Here is a 16,208-nt window from a genome sequence, read left to right as displayed (position 1 = left end):
ACAAATGTGCTCCTTGATGATCTTCTCAAAGAGTTTCACAAATGTTATGGAGGGGTGTCTTGAGTCTAAAATGGTTGAGAACCACTAGACTAGGACCTTAATGATTTCAAAGAAACCTTAAATGCTGCAGAAAATTTCAGGCCTTAGTAGGCAAGAAAATATTCCCAGCAACCACTAATGAGTAAAGCTTCCAAGTCCAGAGCTAGCCATTAAATATAACACCTGTCAAGTAGCTTTGGCCCATTGTTTCTGGGTACATGGAGCTAACAGGTACTGATCTGGCAGCAGTTCCCCTTACAACAGAAGTTAGACACAGGACTTCATAGATGGGGGTGCTCAAAATCTCTTAAGTGTCCCACCCACAAGCTCTGTCTACAATAACAGAAATGGAACCTGCAATTGCCAGTGGCCAATGCACCACTGATGGTAACTCTGAGTTGGGACTGAACTCAGACATTTTTAGTCCCATGCCAACTAAACCTATTCAAAGAATGATTGCACCATTCAAATGCTACAGCTTCCACTGCTTCTACACCCAGTTGCAATTTTCAGTTTTTCTAGTATAAACAAGGCCTCAATGCCCAGCACAAAGTCAACTCCCATGAAACAACATTGGCTAAAGAGCTTAGGCACACACACACTACGTATGAGGTAAACTTTCTGCCAGGGTACACTCAAGAGAGATGAGTCACATGCATGCAGAAAAGAGGTCAAACTCACAAAATTACTTTAATTTCAGATCAAGGTCCTATGTGAAGCAACATCTTTCCTTGAGCTCTTTATAAATGCCCCATTCCTCATTTCCTCCCCAAGACAAACTCTGCCCAGATTAGCAGTACCGCCCCTTCAGGAAAAAATGTGAATGCTTACTAGAAAAGTCACCTAATCTCTCTTGCCATTTCCTTTCCAGTTCTCATAAAGTGGACAGTGCAGGTGTGGAATACCAATCACATAATTCAGTTGCTTTCCTAGAGATGCACACAAATATGACATCAAGCAAATCCTTAACGAAGCAAGAGAGCCTGCTTGCACAAAATCATCTGATCACCTCCACAAGACGTCAGGCATGCTAATTAGGACTACCAGTGGGTAAAGTCCAGAATCCTGGAACCCTTCCAAGGGGAGAGCAGCATTTTCTGGGCATCCGTCTTGCCAACAAGCTCTGAGGCAGTGCAAAGGGAACAACAAATGGAAGCTCTGGATTCAGTATGTTCCCTCCTCCAGCGGGGGCGGAGAAAAGCCCTTAGGATTCACTCAGGATGATTCATTCTGGAAAGGTGAAGGGAAGGTCAAAAGACAGAGTCAAGAGGGGGAATCCCAGCAGCCATACCTATCTTTGGTGCAAGGGAAAAAATACTGCCCCTTCCACCAGATCAGCTGTTCAGGGAAATAAAGAGTTGTGTGTGTTTTCTGTCTTGTAGACATGCACTGCCTTCCACTCCCCCCTTCACACAATAGCACCAATTGAACTATTGAGTCCATAAAACAGCAGCAGGCTGGATGCCTGCACCTCATTGTCCACTGTCATTAACTTGCTATAGATTTCAGCAATGAGAGGAAGTGCTTCAGAGCCCTGAGGAAACTGCGTCAGGAATTCTGTCTTCTTGGTCCCTGATCACAGAAAATGCAGCTCCCTTCATTCCCAACCCTTCAATTCCTGGCTGAAAGGAAAGTCCAGCTTTTCACCAGATTCTCTGAAAATTTCCCTTCAGGGAGAACATTCAAATCCCTGCATCTCTTATCAGTCCCAAGGAAATGCCAATGGGATCACAACTGTTTCCAGCTTCTGAATCTCTTTCACAACAGCAGGGCCTTGGTAGCCATGCTCATGTCATTTCAGGTGCTGGTACAAAGTGGTAGAAAGATTATTTTCCTGGCTCTTCCACCTCTGATCCCTAGAGAAGAGGAATCTGGAACTGGGACTTACACGTTCCTGAAGGGATGTTAGTCATAGATAAAAATCAAACCTACCTTCTCTCCCTATACCCATACATGCTCTGCCTCTCCAAAAATCTAGAGTTTAAACAAAAGCCTTCACTGTGAAATACAAACTCAAGGAAAATCCTTCTGCAAACAGTCAGCAGTCAGGTATGAGGCAGCTGAGCAAACATGGCCAGGTTCATCCCAAGGCAAACAATACAAAAGCAAACAGACATAGCAAGGTTTTTTTCTGGGGGCAGGACCTTTTGCTTCTCCAGGATTAACCTGCCAGGTGTTCCAGACAGGGTTCAAATTACACTTTGACTCTTGGGGAGGGTTTGCAAAAAAAATTAAAGCAAATCATTGATTAACAGGACCACCTAAGTGAAGGACTAATCCAATCAGAGCCCCCTCCAGGTTATGATTTTTAAATTTTACATGAGGGCTCTCATCTCCTATGGGGGGTGGGGCATCCTCCTGAGCGCCCCCTTAATTCTCACCCTGATTCCCAAATCCTGTTCTCTGGCACTACCCTCCTTACTGCAACAGATTCCCACATTTGGATGCAAGGAAGGAAAACCAATGTGGAACCCCCATTTCCAAAGCAGAAGCTCCACCCTAGCAATATCAGAAAGCCTGAGGTGGGAATAAGGGGAGCACAAGGGGGTTCCTCACTCTCCCCACCCACTGAAACTATTTCCTCAAACATCAGCATTAAGTGAAACACGTTAGTGAAACTATGGCCATTAGGAAGGACTTATTTCAAACTGGGTACCGAATCATTTTTAAGCATGTTTAATCCTTGTGGTTCACACCAGAGGCTGAAGAGCTGTGGTTTCCCTTGCTTGTCAGAACATGAAGCACTGCATAATCTTACAGTTCAATAATTTGCAAAGCAAATCTATGTAAACTCAATATTAAATGTGATTTTAGTTTAATAAATTGAGCAATTCAGAGTGAAGCCCCACTTTGTTTGCCTTACCCCTGTCATTTTGTGCTTTTGCAGTCAAGAGGATATATGGGCAGCAATAAAAAATACCTAATATTTGCATCTTCAACAAGAAGAAGATGTGCAATTTCCAAGACCTTATTACTCATGAATACATTCAAGAAAGAAGTAGAACTACAGCCTTCTGTCTTTTGTCCTATGAAAAACTTAGACATTACGTTGTTTTCAGGTCTTTGTTGAGTTTATCAATTTAAATTTAGGGAAAAGGAGGGAAGGGAAGAGAAGAGAAACAGGGAGAAACTATTTGTTCCTAATCGGAACAAAATAGCTGCAGCAGCTTAAGGCACAAAAATTCTGACTTAACTATCACAAGGTTGTTAAGACCATTAAAGGAGTGATAAGTTCATTTCTAGACAGTACTTCAAAGAGGGAAAGCAATGGCAATGGATACTGTGTTGTAGAGATTTCCCCTTCCTGTTAAAATTCTCCTACCTACTAAGGAGATCCAAATATTACACATATAAAGGATCCGAACATTACACAAAGCAGTAAGTGTCTAGCTGATTATTTTCACACCTACAGTAATACTGTATTTTGATATGTATCAGCTAATAGCAGAAAAGTGGTCTAGCAGAATTTCCTCCAACTTTCCCCCCCCAAAAATGCACCTGCTCTGAGCTAAGACCAACAGCGTGTATTTACAACGTGGAAGGTATTGAGAGAGTAGTAAGACCCAAAAAGCTAAGGTTCAAAATGGAAATGCCCTCTCAACCTTCCCTCTGAGCTCCCAACATGAGTAGTGTAGCCTCGCAGCACAGAATAGCATCTAATCCTCTTCAGCATCTCCTTCTGCCCATTGCTGTGGAAAATCCTGATGATCACGTACCAAGAATTCAAGTCTTGCAAAGACTCCTTTCGTCTCCATGTCTTTGCTGCTGGCAGTCTCCTCTACCAAGTCCTTCCAACAAGCTGCTACCTGTACTAAACAATATTTCACTAGCCTACAACATGCAGAAATACCTTTTAACCCTCCCTTACACTTGCAGAAAACTCCTCCTCAGTTCATGGGGTCAAAGGCAAACGTATGTGCAGCTAAGTGGTGAAAAGAAGTTTTATTCCAAAAGCAAAAGATAATATGACAGGCTGCATTCCTTCACTGCATACTACTAGCACTTACCTTCTGGGGAAATTGTGGCAATATATGCCTTTGGGGGGTGGTCAGGGGACTTCATCAAAAGTAGGCACTGCCTGCCTCAAAGAATAAAGATCTAAGAGGTCACATGTCTTATTGCTCCAATCCAACAAAAAACTAGGCAGGCTGGAAGCAATCTAAGAGCTCAGTACTCAAGGAATTCATGCAGGCATAAGCCAGCACAGACAAATGCCAATATACCCATATACTCAGCTGTACAAGGAACTGTGTTAGCTTCCCCTGCCGCCTCAGCATGCAGCAGCAGTTACTTGCAGGCACACAGAAATGCATATACATGTGTGCAAATATGCATATATACCTTCCCATACAAATATGCATCAAGAATGCATACAAAAAACACTCATATTAACATGCTTACCCAAATTAGCATGTCATTAATACACAAACACATATCTACTAAGCCTCCCACGTCTTGAAAGCTATCACTCCCAGGCATATCCCTATACACAGAAATATCTACACACTTACTGAGGTACGTGAATATTTACAATTCAAGCCCATGTAGATCTCCCCAGAAAACATGTAGGCTCTGTGGCAATACAACAGTACATCTTTGGTTAACAGAACTGCACTTACCCAGATGCCAACTTGATTTCACTACACTGTAACTGTTGGTGTTGTGTAACACTGTAAACTGTTCTCTTTTTAAGCTTTATTTAATACAGTAATGTATCTCCACTCTTATGTTTGAACAGGAACTTGAACCTGTTGGTATTGCATAACAAACTGTTCTCTTTAAAATTTTACTGTATTTAATATCTGTGCTGTTACATCCTGCATCCTGTGTTAACATGTATCATTCTTCACCAGATGCTACACTTTCACTTACCCAAACAAATTCAGCTCTCTGAATGGCTCTTCAGCAGGTGCTTTCCAAAAGGGTTTGGATACCCAAGGATGTAGTGGCATAAATTCCCTAGGGGAACACGTCACAGGCAAATACACCACATTAGCACTTCACTACCACCCGTCCAAAGAGCACACGCTTCTTTCCACAGCAATCTTCCTCACCTCCACAGCATGCCTGAATGGTTCTCTCTCACCCCTCCAAGTGGGAAAGGCTAAGCTCTAACCAGGCCTCAGACAGATCAACAAACTCTCTTCCCCAACAGCAAAGGGCTGGAGGCAGAGGAACAATTAACTAGCTGTACACAGAGGGGAAGGATTTCTCTCTAAAGAAAGGACTTGTTCTTCCAGGCCTGTAACTTTTGGAGACATTCAGGACAATGCTGTACTTGGTGAATGGCCCAGTTTTTCCCATTCAGCTAAATCAGGCTAAGGCTCCTGAGGTCTTCACAAGGACTTACTCCTGTAAAAGCCAGGAAAAACATGTGTTCCTTTTTCCTTATGTCTCTTAAGAGGCAGGGGGCATGAAAATGGGTTACAGAAAGTGAAACCCTGACCCAGGAATAGGCACAAAATGCAGGGAGAAAGGACTGTGGGAGGGAAAAAAAAGTTTTCACTAGTATATGATGTACTCAATAACACATCTCTACTCAACAACAACCTTCCCCTGACTCTTATTTCATGTTCCTGAACTCCTGATGAAATCTCACTATAGTGATTTAAAAAATACATATGACAATATGTGTGCGCAATGCAAACAAAGGTAATTTGCTCTGCACACAAGATAAAATACCACTTTTTAAAATCTGACAGCTACACTGAATACAAACTAACCAGTTTATGAACATACTGAGAAATGTCAGCCATATCTTGAGCACAGCATTGAAGACAGGGAATGGAGGCTAGCAGGACAACAAGGAAGATAATAAGGGGACATACATACCAACTGTGAAGGCAGCAGTGATCACAGATCTGCCAAGGGAGAACCCACTGTTCTGAGGAGCTGCAATTCATTTCCACATGTTTTGTTTGAGTAGTGGGAAGAGAAATATCTCCAAAGTAACACCATCTTGTAGGAATTCTCAATGTCCAAACTGGATGTCCAAATTGTTCTTTCTTGATTTCCTTACAGAAGGGGCTTTACCAAGTGTTCAACTGAGTCAATGGGAATCTCTTCATTTCCTTCAAGTGGAGGACAATGGGCATAAGGGGATTTACTTCCCTCTCTTTCACAAAAGGATGGAGGATGAGATCTTTCCAATTTCAAGAGGATGCTCCCATTTACTGTAATATGCTCAAATGCCATGGTGATAACAGTGTAAATAACTGAATACAACAGAACACAGTAATTGAAAAGGTCAGGTTTGACTAAGTGGTGCTGAAGTTGCAGGTTTTTGAGATCTGAGGACAGATCACAGAATCATAAAAAAAATAGGGTTGGAAGGGACCTCAGGAGGTCATCTAGTCCAACCTCCTGCTCAAAGCAGGACCATCCCCAACTAGATCATCCCAGCCAAAACTTTGTCTAGCCAGGTCTTAAAAATCTCCAAGGATGGAGATTCCACCACCTCTCTGGGTAACTTGTTCCAGTGTTTTACTACCCTGCTAGTGAGAAAGTTTTCCATATAATACCCAACCTAAACTTCCCTTGCTACAACTTGAGTCCATTGCTCCTTATTCTGTCATCTGCCAGCACTGAGAACAGTCTAACTCCATCCTCTTTGGAACCACCCTTCAGTAGTTGAAGGCTGCTATTAAATCCTCCCTCAGTCTTCTCTTCTCCAGACTAAAAAGCCCAGTTCCCTCAGCCTCTCCTCATAAATCATGTGCCCCAGGCCCCTCACCATTTTCATTGCCTTCTGCTGAACTCTCTCCAATTTTTCCACATCCTTTCTGTAGTGGGGGGCCTAAAACTGAATGCAGTACTCCAGATGTGACCATTCCCAAACAGAGGGGAATAATCACTTCCCTTGATCTGCTGGCAACATTCATACTAATGCAGCCCAGTATACCATTAGCCTTCTCTGCAACAAGGGCATACTGTTGGCTTTTATTACCACCTCTCCAAAGGGGTGCAACTCCCAGTCCTTTTCTGCAGAGCTGCTACTTATCTAGTTGGTCCCCAGCCCATAGCAATGCATGGGATTGTTCCATCTTAAGTGCAGGATTTTGCACTTATCTTTCTTGAACCTCATGAGATTTCTTTTGGTCCAGTCCTCCAATTTGCCAATGCCTCTCTGCATCCTAGCCCTACCCTCCAGCACATCTACTACTCCCTCCAAGTGGTATTAGAGCAAAGGAGGCATGGTGAGATGCATGGTGGATGAGCCTATGTCTCCAGCAAGTCTGAAACTAAGATCTTGGAGTCAGATTGGCACCCTCATTTTTGGGCATTTTTTGTTCTAAGGTTTTGTTTTGGGTCAGGCTGCAGATAGGTGATATTAAAAAAAATCCATCTGCCATTGTGCCAAACCTACTTAAATTTCCTTCACTATGCTTAGTTAATCTAATTCTTTTCATCTTGGAGTTTTCGATAATATTCATCCCCATACCATTTAAATGCTAGCTTTTGCGGCTGTGAAGGAATGGGGGAGGAACACATAACAGCATTAGACTGTGCATACAAAATGAGAAACGCCAAAGTGCTAGAGTTGCTTAGTTTAGAAGATAAATCCCTCCAGCCAGGATGTGATGAATGAAGTTTTTTCTATGATTCTAAGTGTCAACATAAGATCCTGCTTTAAGAAAAAAAAAAAAAGGAGGTTGCATGGGAACTGAATGCCTTCAAATATTTTTATTCTCTTGTGTAGGTCTCAGAGGTTGTGGCTTCTGTTCTTCAAATGTGGTTGCTCTGCAGCAGGGACAGGAATGCAGGGTTCATTCCAGCCTCCTCTTCCTCCTCTTTACAGTTTTCACTCTCAACTGCTCTCCCCAATGGGGAGGATCTTGTGGTTTGAAGATTTTAATTTCCCCCATGCCTCTACCCACACACACATACCCCTCTGCAATTCTCAGATGACTGTACAGTGGAGAGGAGGGACAGGAAAGACAGCCTCTCTGGAAGAATAAGATGGAAAACTTTTGAAACACCTCAGTTTAGCTCTATTCTTAGCCTTCTTCCACCTGGGCCATCTCTGCTGCTGAGATGAGGAGAGGAGCCCCACCCTCAAGCAGATCTCTAAGCAATCACTGGCTAAACAATCTGGAAATAATCCAGCTTGATGAAGCCAACTTTTCAAATGCAGGGAAAGTGTAAAGGGACCAGCCCAGAAATTAATGCTGAATCAAAATTACATAAAAAGGGAAGTCACTGACAGTGCTAGGCTGAATTTTGCTAAGGATGCCCCATTAGGGCTCTTTTGAGGTATGTTGACAAGGCCAACAAGGGGCTATTAGACTGAAAGACACAAAATGGCAGGGTTAGATAAACTTTCTTTTAGGAGAGCCAGAACTGGTTTTGTGCACTTTACACATCTCAGAACCATCTGGCTTCATTTCTCGTATCACAGAAGTTAGTGTAATTCATTTGCAGGTGACTGAGAAGCTCAGCCCCCAGTTTTGCCAGGTTTTTTGATGACTGTGCAGAAAAAGCCAAGATTGACAAAGTTAAGACTGTGCTCCAGCCACTGATAGAACCATCCCTGTGGTATATACAGCAACAGCAAACACAATGCACAAAGCCATGATGACAAGAGATACCAACGTATTATAGTCAGCTTGACCCTTCCTTCCAAAAGATACAGAACATAGGAAGGTACACTGCCCCTCCTCCAGCAGGCACTGATGAGCACAGGAGCCCAAACTTGTTTCTAAGCTCAGCTTAACCTTCTAAATAAAAACTAAAAGTGTGCTTCCATGATATTGTGCCTACTTTTACTATCCTTTCTATATCCAGACTATTACTATGGTATATCAAATCTATTTGTTTCTCCCATCCTTACCCCTCTGTTCAACTCCAAACACTTTACTTGCCCTACTTGTACTTCCTCTATTCTACCAGAAAGCAAGAACTCACTTGGGGGCTCATCTGGGATTTGAACCCGAGACTACTCAGATTCAGTTTAAGAATCATACACGTAAACCAGGGATTTTCAAGCAGAGTGCCATGTTAGCACTGTTAGGTGTGCAAACATGATTCACAAGACAAGCCCACAGATTTTAAATAGGAATCCATGGTACTAAAAATATTCTGACCTGTTGTGGTCTTTCTGAGTTCTTTGCTACAGAAAACTGCTCTATAATTTCTCCATAATCAAAAAGCAGCTGAAAACTAAGATCTGGCATTTTCCAAGGGGTACCTGGAGCTTACCAAGGTTGAGAACCACTGCCGTAGAGCACTGAGCCTGACAGAGGGAAGATAGAGAAGGCATCTTTCATACAGACCAAATAATATTCTTGTTTATTTAAAGTAGGCTCGCATCACACTCACAAGTTAGTTATCTGCTCTCAGTAACCAAGAGGACTGGTTAAAAGCCACCTCACCATGTCTTCAAAGGAGGAAAAGACTTTCTTATTCATCAAGTATACATTTCAATGAGTCTTTCATACCATGAATCTCATATTTCAATTTGAGCTGTAAGAACAAGCCACTGAACCATAGGACAGAATTGCTACTTATTCCTTCCAAGCAGTTCTCCCTGCCTTAAGGGTTGCAATTATTGAAATGCATCAAACATGCTCTCTCACAAGCAGGGAGGGGGGGCATAAACACTTATGAAAATAATCCTCATAGCAATGCTGATGTACTGACACAGTGTGCTAGAGGAGGACTTGCACAGGTAGATATTAGGAGGAGCAGCCCTCCTGCTTCTGGAAGCATTCACAGCTAGTACACTTATGAAGGTACAAGGCATCTTCAGTCCAGCAGAGCCTCTGAGAGAATGGCAGTGTATACAGCACTAGATCCTGACAACACGGTCTGGGAGAATAGAAAACATCCATATTGGAGCAGTACTGAGCTCTAACCAGCACAAAAGCCCTCATGGAACATGCACTCAAGGTCCCCACAGTAACCTTAACAACACCTGCACAGGCACTGCAAGAAGGTCTTTCATTACTCAATTAAGGAACACTGCACATGTATGTGCAGTAAAAAATAACTATAAATAGGGTTACAGAAACAGGAGCAGACTAAAGAAGAAAGTGTCTTATTAACATAGTTACCTAGTATTATGTGATCATGAAAGTAAATAAGCAAGAGATATGAATGAGGCCTACTACCTAATTTCTTAAATACTAGTGCATGTTTGGCTCCACACAACCCTCATTCTCTTCCTACTCCCAGAAAGAAATTCCTAGTATGGCCAAAGAGAGAAGAGAAAAATCCACCTGCAAATTTAAGTGAATCCTCACAGCAAAAGCTTGGAAGAAGCAACAAAAATCAGGCTGATTGCTGAATTAAAACACCAGCAGCACTACAATCTGTGAAGTCAGAGAAGCAGCACCTGCAGTACCACAGACATCTGTGGGCAATTTAAGGGGGGGCCAAGGCCACACCTCCCCATCAAAGCCCTCAGGAACTCCAGCAAAGACAGAGGAAAAGCATTCCCACCATACTACTACAACAGACCTGCAGTGAGCTGCAAAGGTGGGTGCACAGGAAGAAAAGGAGTGCCTTAATCACAGTCACCTAACTTCTAATCTTTGTTGCAGAGATGCTGGCAAGACTTGGCTCACCATGCTTTTTTTTTCCTCCTTTTGCTGGAAAGGGGAGCAAGGAAGCAAAATTGAAATTTGACAACCTTCTTTGAATCCTGACAGCCTTACAAAGGCATTCACCAAGGTACCAGGGAAGGGAGAATAAGCCAAAACTCCTCTTTGAGGGAAAGGAGGAAAGGGATGGAAAGAAATAAGCCACTGAAAACAGGATTTTGAAAAAGAAGTGCTATCTCAGCCTGAACTCTCTTTTTGCAGGAACACCTCCAGGAAATGATAATGATAAATGCTACGTTCACAACCTTAACAGTGTCCTGGTGTATGCTTTTTCATTGTGGTGGTCTACATAACCATATGCTGTTTCTCAAGTACAATACTATAATTATCCACATGTACTAGAACAGTGGTTACCAACCAGTAGATCTTGATCCACAGGTAAATCTCTGAGCCTCTTGGTGCCTATCTGAGAGCTGGGATGGGGAGCTGAGTGCCTGCTGCTTGCAGCTCAACCCAGCAGGTCAGTCTGTGGAGACGGGGAGGGGGCTAGATCAAGGCCTCATGGTGAAGGACAGTGCCACAGAGGCAGGAACAGGGGTAAGTTGAGTGGGGCCCTGGCTGGGGAGGTGCACCCCCAAATAATTTTTTTCTCACTCTGCCTTGATCAGCCCACTTCCCACCCCACAGCCTTAACTGCTAGGTAGTGCGGGGGCAGCACAGGGTAGGTCTTGGGTTGCTTTTAAATGCCAAATGTGATCTCCTACTGAAAGGTGGGAGAGCACCGTACTAAAGTTAGTTTATTTAAAGTTTTTCATGCTTGCATTATTTGAATTGTCATTACAACCCAGTTCAATTCTTGTCCCTTGAGGCAAAACTTTGGATTAAGCCAGTGGTTTTCAAACTTCATGAAGTCATGGCACCCATTCATATGACTTCTGCTGCAGAAACCACACTCCTGGCTTCACAGGCCATGTGAGATGACATGGATCCAAGCCACCTGGCCTAGCAATGGCAGCACCCTGCCATTATCCTTTGGCTTTCTGCAAAACCCCTGACCTATCACAGAACTCCAAAGTTTGGAAAAACACAGTCTACAGGCCAATGGCCTTGAGCAACAGATACCTACAGGTGTACTCCTAACTATACTAAGATTATGGAGAAACAAGCTCAGGATAAGGAAGACAGCTGCTATTTGACTCTTTTCTTGCATGATCAGGTACATAAGTTCACTGATAATAATAATTAAGAGGGCTGAGTATCCTGCACTACAGGTTCCTATATATCCCTACTATTGCTTGTAATACAAAGAGGAAAAATGCCATCACTTCAATCTGAGAAACAAAGACCCTATAATTACTGACTCTACAGGCACAGTACAGGGGGCACAAAGGGGCAGGCTTCAATTTGCAACAGAACACTTGCAGGCCCTTTACCTCAGAGAGTGCTATTTCCCTGCCCTGACTAAGACTCACTTTTAACTGCCAGCTATTCTCAAGCATTTCAAGAAAGCAAGCAATTTTTTATAATGGGTAGTTATTTTTTACTTTCCACTTACCCCAAATCAGCAGAACCATTCTTGGTCAAAGTTTCTTAAACAAAAGGAAACAAAGGACGAGCTATAGTTGAGCGGAGAACGTGCCTCATAAATTTTTACCCACGGAGAACAACTTCAGAAAGATATTAGCAACTGTAAAATTGGGTGGTAGAGATGAAAGCGAAGGCATGCAGTTAACGATGGCCATGGTGGCCACGCCCACTATCACAAAGCAGAGTCCACATAAAAGTATTCTGGCAGGAGTAGATTAAAAATGGAAGGGCCTGGTGTGGATAGTGCAGCAAGAAAAACATATCTAGCTAATTCAACTTTGAATAGGAAGACACGACCTGCTTAGGAAGAATTTATGCCAACAAGAAATGACATCCAAAAATTATCCACAGATCTAGAAGAAAGTCCATGTTTCCTGCTTGTCATATTCCTGTCAGTGTAGATTCTGAGGCACAAGCCTTTCACTGATTCCTTTCCCCCCTGAAGTTTTTCATCCCATAACTGACAAGTCCCTTAGCTGTGAAAGCAGATGAGAACAATTCCACCCTTTCAAGCATCCTAGCTGCTGTCTCTTTAAAAGAAACTTCCTAGAACTCCTGTACTCCTCCAACCAACTCAGGATGTACTTGTTCAAGATCATTACCAGAAACACTGAGCCCATTAGCTCTAATGAACTGCTACTTAGGTGGCAAGCTGAAAAGCTAAATGAGCTGATTTCCCAGAGAAAAAGAAAGGTGCAGTCAGACTTCCCAACAGGAAGGGTACCCATTCTAAAGGAAGTGTGGAATCTCCCTGCATGAGAAAAGACATCTATAGAAAAGACTACTTAATTCTAAACCACAGCAGAATCACTCGCTACCTTAACATAAAAAGGATCGTATAATCAAATGTGGCCCTGCAAGTGTACAACACAAAATAGCGTTTTTAAACCCTGTATTATTTTGCGTGAGCTGTGTCTGAGGAGAGGGCTGAGAAGCATGGGTTATCAGAAACCAAGAAAATTATCAGAATTTTCTTTATAATTAATATAACATTTTTGCTCCAGCTCAAAAACAGCAGAATTGTTCTTCTTCTGCATTCCTTCCCAGAAGAATTTACTTCTAAACCGAGACCAAACATGAAAAATTTCAGCTGACATATATTATGATGTTAAAAGGCCACTAATTATTGACATTCTTGCCTTCTCAGCATCAACACTGGTATCACAAAATTCAGACACTATTGAAAACTTAGAGGGATTCAAGGAAATCTGTTATTATCTTATTCACATCCCACGGGGAATCACAGGCAGCTGTAAAGATATGAACACAAGCAGCTATAGGCCAAGAATCATGCACGTAAATTGGACTTGTCACAAAGAGCAGCAGGGAGTTAAGGGTTTGCATCTTCAGCTTTCAGTGGGAGATGTATACAACCTCAGTGAACACTCCAGATGTTGTCAAACACCCCTTTGTTGCCATCTAAACCCACAAGTGCACAGCTAAATAAGACTATGACATGAATATTCATACAAGCATTGACAAGGAATTGACTGCAATGAATCAAGTATCTAAGTAGGTCAATCTTTCTGAGTAGTTTTGAGGGGGGGAGGGTTATACCTGTGCCCACTTTCATCCATTTTTGATGCAATAACAGATGCATCTTGATCAGCCCCGCTTCTCTTGTCTCCTAGTTGTACACTTTTCTCAGCTTTTCCAATTTAAATTCTTATTTCTGATCATTTCAGCAAGGACTTCTCTTCAAGCTCTTACATATTCTACTCTCCCTGGAGGAGAAAATCTCTCATGTCACACTGGTTGCACAACTGATCCCTTATGGAAATCCACTGTGCCCCTAAATTTCTAGTTCTAGTTTGTGAGCAATGTTTCTATATTGATAAGAGCCTGCTCAAGTTGTGTGCATTCTGGTGTATTTTGGGTTGCTGCTAAGCAGAAACTTTTGTGTGGGGCACCAGAGTAATCCAGTTGTTATGACTTTTAATTGGTTCTTTCAAGCTGACAACCCTCTTGTGTTAGCGCAGTGTCATGAGTGGTACTTGAATTTTGATGGAGTAGCTTACTCCTTTGCTTCTAGAAATCAGTACCATTGAGGCCTAGCAGAGATGCTCTGTAGAAATAGGGCATGTACTGTCAAGTTGTTGCTTTAGGTTTTTTCATACTTTGACACAAAGAAAGTATATGTTGTAATGGTGCCAAAATATGGACCGTTCATGTTTATTTTTTTTAATGCAGTTTAAAGAGGAGCTCTTATCCTAATTAGTTGTCTTCTGAGGCTTTTGGCACCTGAGTTCAGGGGCCCCCATGGTATTTACTCAGCTCCGGAGGCATGGGGCAAATTTCTCTAGGGGTTTCTCCACTGTTTGGTGCACTCTGCTGTTATAAATGTACTACCGCTCCTTTATGCATGAGAGTACCTAATAGTTTTAGCATTCAATGCAATTTTTGTGGGATAGAAAACCAACCCATACACCAATTAATAACATATCCCAAGAATAAATTTTCCATTTTGAAAACCTTCCAGCATTGCCCAAGGGATGATCCCCTGCTCTCATTCAGACAACAGCTAACCTCCACAGAAGTGCAGCCACCTTCCCATCACATACTCTCCAGAAAAAGCCAATATCAGAAAACCAAGAGATTAAGTCTTTATCTTTACAAAAGCTGCATGCAGAGGAGCTGGAAGCCACATCCTGCCATTTCATTATCTCCAAGCCACGAGGATTTCAAAACACTTACTGCTTGACCCTGACCACATACACCCTTACATTTCTCCCTGCCACCCAGAGGAAGTGCTACGCACCTTTCCTGACATGCCAGAAAGCATCAGATGAACTAAATCTGGCTTCACAAAAGCTTGTGCTATATATATGTATGTGGGTGTGTACACAAACACACACAGACACACATACATCTCTGATTTAGTTAATCCATAAAAGTGTGCCTCTACGTTGCCTTCTGCCTAACTTCAGACTACCACAGCCACCCAACTCTCAATACCAGCCAATTACAGGCAGTGGCCTCTTTCAGTGGGATGTAGTTCACCATGTTAGTCTAAAGTCAAGCAGAAGGCAGGGTAGATTTGTACCTTATAGACTAATGACAGCAGAGAGGGACAGACAGACAGATATAGCACAAGTTGTTGTGAGCTGTAGCTCATTTCATCAGATGCTGTGCTGAAGTGAGCTACAGGTCCCAAAAGCTTGTGCCACACAGATACACACGTGTGTGTATATATGTGTGTGTGAGTGTACACACATATAGGCATATATAGGCATTTGTATATATGTGTATATACACACACATATCTAATATATATTATAGCTACATATATGTGTATATATATATACATGTACATCTCATATATAGTAGTTACACACACATATCTCCAATATGTATACATATACACACATATATGTATATATACAGATGCATATAAAATAGATATTACAGCTATATATGTGTGTATGTATATATATTATAACTATAAAGTGTGTATATACATACACACTTTATAGTTATATGTGTGTGCTTATGTATATATATTGTAGCTACATATATGTGTGCACATGTGTATATACATGTGTACACACATAACTATAATATATATTACAGCTATATATATGCATACACATATTGTAGCTATATATGTGTGTATGTACATATATATACACATACACACATATATTTAATATATATTATAGCTATATATATGCATACAGACATATATTGTAACTACGTGTGTATATATGTATCTAAATGCACATTATAGCGATATATATGTGTGCATATGTAGATGTAGCTACACACATGCAGAGAGGTGCACTGTATCTGCACACACGCACACACCTGACGCACACATGATAGCTATGTGTACATACACCGCCACCCCCGTATACCTCTGGAGCACGCACACGCACACACCAGCCATGTGTGCAGTGCATCACACCTACACGTACATGATGCCTGTGTGTGCCCGTGCCCGTGCCCGTGGCCCCACACACGCCGCCGGGCGCGGCAGCACCTGCCCCAGGGACCCTGCTCCTCACAAACCCACGCCCCTGGGCGCGGCGCGCGCTGCCCCGG

The 16,208-nt window shown here is 42.3% G+C and overlaps 1 long non-coding RNA gene across 1 annotated transcript; it reads left to right on the top strand.

The window, feature by feature from the left end:
• Positions 1–10,419: 10,419 nt before the first annotated feature.
• On the top strand, positions 10,420–10,887 carry LOC109288993. The gene is made up of 2 exons (XR_002095276.1): positions 10,420–10,515; positions 10,637–10,887. It is a non-coding gene; the product is annotated as an uncharacterized LOC109288993 (long non-coding RNA).
• Positions 10,888–16,208: the final 5,321 nt, after the last annotated feature.

The sequence above is a fragment of the Gavialis gangeticus genome, unplaced genomic scaffold, assembly GCF_001723915.1.
Source record: "Gavialis gangeticus isolate Ggan-Ray unplaced genomic scaffold, GavGan_comp1, whole genome shotgun sequence".
Classification (NCBI taxonomy): Eukaryota; Metazoa; Chordata; order Crocodylia; family Gavialidae; genus Gavialis; species Gavialis gangeticus.
Note: the sequence above shows the minus strand (reverse complement) of the source record. Positions and strands in the feature narration are given on the sequence as shown.